Raw genomic sequence first — 3,157 nt, 5'->3', positions numbered from 1 at the left:
TATGAAAAAAATGTATCAGGGCCTGTAGAGATACATCGGGGGCGTAGGCAAAGATGTCCTCTGTCCCCTTTGTTGTTCATGTTGTACCTGCAAGGGTTGATGGCCCAGCTAGAGGGGAGCGGACTAGGCTTCAACCTTTCTTTTTTCAAGCAAGGGGAATTGATTAAACAGTCATTACTGGGACTAATATACGCGCATGATATAGTGCTAATGGCTGACAACAAGGAAGACTTGCAGAAGTTGATAGACATATGCGGAACAGAGAGAGATAGATTAGGTTTCAAGTATAGTAAGGAAAAATCTGAAGTCATGATATTTAATGAAGAGGGCGGCGAGCATTGAATACAGGAGTTCATACTGGAGGTAGTGGATGAGTACAAGTATCTTAGGGTGTGGATAAATAACAGTGCTGAGTATCTGACAGAGCATGAAAAATATGTTATGAATAAAGCTAGTAGGAATGCAGCTGTCATGAAAAATACGGCACTGTGGAATTACAATAGGTATGAAGTGGTAAGAGGGATCTGGAAAGGGGTGATGGTGCCTAGTCTGACTTTTGATAATGCGGCCCTGTGCATGAGGCCTGATGTTCAAGCTAGGTTAGAAATTAAACAACGGGGAGTAGGGAGGTTAGCTTTGGGAGCACATGGCAATACACCAAATCAGGGGGTACAGGGTGTTATGGGATGGGCGTCTTTCGAGAGCAGAGAGGCTAGCAGTGAGATAGCATTTGAGGAACGATTGAGAAAACTGGGGGAAAAGCAGTGGGCTAGGAAAGATTTCAGATACCTGTATATAAAGAATGTTGACACGAAATGGAGAAATCGAACTAGAAAATTGACAAACAAATATCTGGACAGCATTAAGGTTGCAAATCAGCAATTATCGGTTAAGAAAAAGGTTAATGAAACAGAGAGAGCTCTGTGGAAAACAGGGATGCTGACGAAATCGGCACTGCGAACATACCGTCCCTTTAATCAAGAAATTGGCAAAGAAAATATCTCTGATAATTGTAGGGGAAGCTATTTGTTGTTTGAGGCCAGGACTGGAGTTTTGCGGACTAAGACATATAGAGTAAGGTACCACGAGATAGACACACTGTGCATTGCGTGCTGAGAGGAGGAGGAAACGGCTGAACACTTGATACTTTTCTGTAAAGGGCTTCACCCTACAGTGAAAAGCAGCGGGGCTGATTTACCCAAGGCTTTGGGGTTTAAGGATAGTGAAGGGAAAGTAGATTTTAAGAGGGTAGAAGTAACCAAGCGAAGGTTATACGATTGGTGACTAAAAGCAAGACAGGAGTAAAATTTCACAAGACATGGCTAGGTGGCTTGAGCCACCGCCCGATTTAAAGGGTTCAGCCGTATTCATGCATCCTTCGGAGTACCCGGTTCCGAATCCAACATCGGCGGCCGCGTTCCAGATGGAGGCGTAACGCAATAGACACCCGTGTGCTGTGCGATGTCAGTGCATGTTAAAGATCCCCAGGTGGTCGAAATTATTCCGGAGCCGTCCACTACGGCACCTCTTCCTTCCTTCTTTCACTCTCTCTTTTATCCCTTCCTTTGCGGCGCGGATCAGGTGTCAGCTAATATGTGAGACAGACACTGGGCCATTTCGTTTCACCATATGTCAATTTTCAATTTTCATGTACCGCTCCGCGCTGTATGGTCCCGATGCTGCATGCCACGAGCAACTGCTGGGTTAACTGGCGCTATCCGGTAATCTTGAAGCAAATCTGCACATGCGCTTTGACGACGCGCGGGCTCCTGGTACTCCAGTAACTGCACCGTTAACACGGTACACGTCATGGTACACGGTACACTAAATGTATGTAATCCTAACAGTGAAATATGCGTGGCTTGAGGGCTATAAATATTTTTCAGTGACGAGAGAGGCCTTTTAATTTCTCTCGCATCGTTGTGTTCACGCACGTGGCTGTTCACGTCTGCTAACAGCAAAAAAACCGAATGAACAAACAATCATTAATAACCGAATATATTAGAGCGAGAGCTCAACTCCTCGGGGTACAACTTCCAATTTTGATGCGGATGAGACAGTGACCTTCACTGCCTCACAAGGTCGAACCGAACATAACAGCGTTGTGGTATGGCCCAAGCTATGGTAGTATGACCACGCGATCACATGGCTATGATCATTACGTATCTGACCTTGACGTTCGACCTTGTCTATTGAGCTTTGATATTTGATTCGAGAGAGTAGGCACCACATCGACAATCACCTTCAATGCCTCACTAGGTCAACCCGAACATAACAGCGTGGTGGTGTGGCACAAGCTATTATAGAATGCAGTCAAGGCCGAAAGCTGGGCTAATTGGCTGTGCATTATTAATTAGAAAAGACTAGCGCTATAGACGAGGACACAGAGAAGTACGTAGGACAAGCGCTAAACATCAACTACGTTCCTACTTCACAGAAAGACACATAGGTACAGGCCATGATCACATGAGTGTGGCTGGAGACAAGTCACTTATGCATACGTGGTAAACAGTTTTCCAGATACCGTTTTCTTATCGAGACAGGGCGAGTGAAGGCGTTTATGGTTAATGGGGATTTAACATCCCAAAGCGACTCAGACTATGACAGACGCCGTTGTGAAGGGTTCCAGATATTTCGACCACCTGAGGTTGTTTAGCGAGGACCGGCATCGCACAGTGCACGGGCCTCTAGAATTTCGCCTCCATCGAAATTCGACCACCGGGGCCGGGATCGAACCCGCGTCTTTCAGGGCCAGCAGCCGAGCGCCATAACCACTCAGCCACCGCGGCGACGAGTGAAGGCGTGGTCATATGAGTATAACCATTCGGTACGTGACCTTGACCTTTGACTTTAATTTCGGCATTTGATTAGAAACAGCAGAGGCCGGGCTCTACCAGAGCTCTCTCTCGTATAACAAGGTTCAAGCCACGTTGAAGCACAGCTGGCCCTTTTTATTCTGCTTCACTTCTGAACCGGCGGAGGACGTTCTGGACTGGTGCCACGATCGCCGACAGGGGCGTCCCCGTTCGCGGCTTCTCGTTTTGCCGTATGCCCGATCTCGCAGCGACGCGGCGGTGCCTCTCCGGCAGGCAGCAGCATCGCGAGCAGACCCACGGTTGCCGGAACGCCGAGGTTGACCACCGGCGCGATTGACGAC

The 3,157-nt window shown here is 47.6% G+C and overlaps 1 pseudogene; it reads left to right on the top strand.

Annotated features, from left to right (window-relative positions):
- Positions 1-279: 279 nt before the first annotated feature.
- LOC144110428 (uncharacterized) lies at positions 280-1,305 on the top strand (annotated as a pseudogene).
- The last annotated feature ends 1,852 nt before the right edge of the window (positions 1,306-3,157 follow it).

This window comes from Amblyomma americanum, chromosome 11 (assembly GCF_052857255.1).
Source record: "Amblyomma americanum isolate KBUSLIRL-KWMA chromosome 11, ASM5285725v1, whole genome shotgun sequence".
Lineage (NCBI taxonomy): Eukaryota > Metazoa > Arthropoda > Arachnida > Ixodida > Ixodidae > Amblyomma > Amblyomma americanum.
This window is presented reverse-complemented; position numbering and strand designations above follow the sequence as displayed.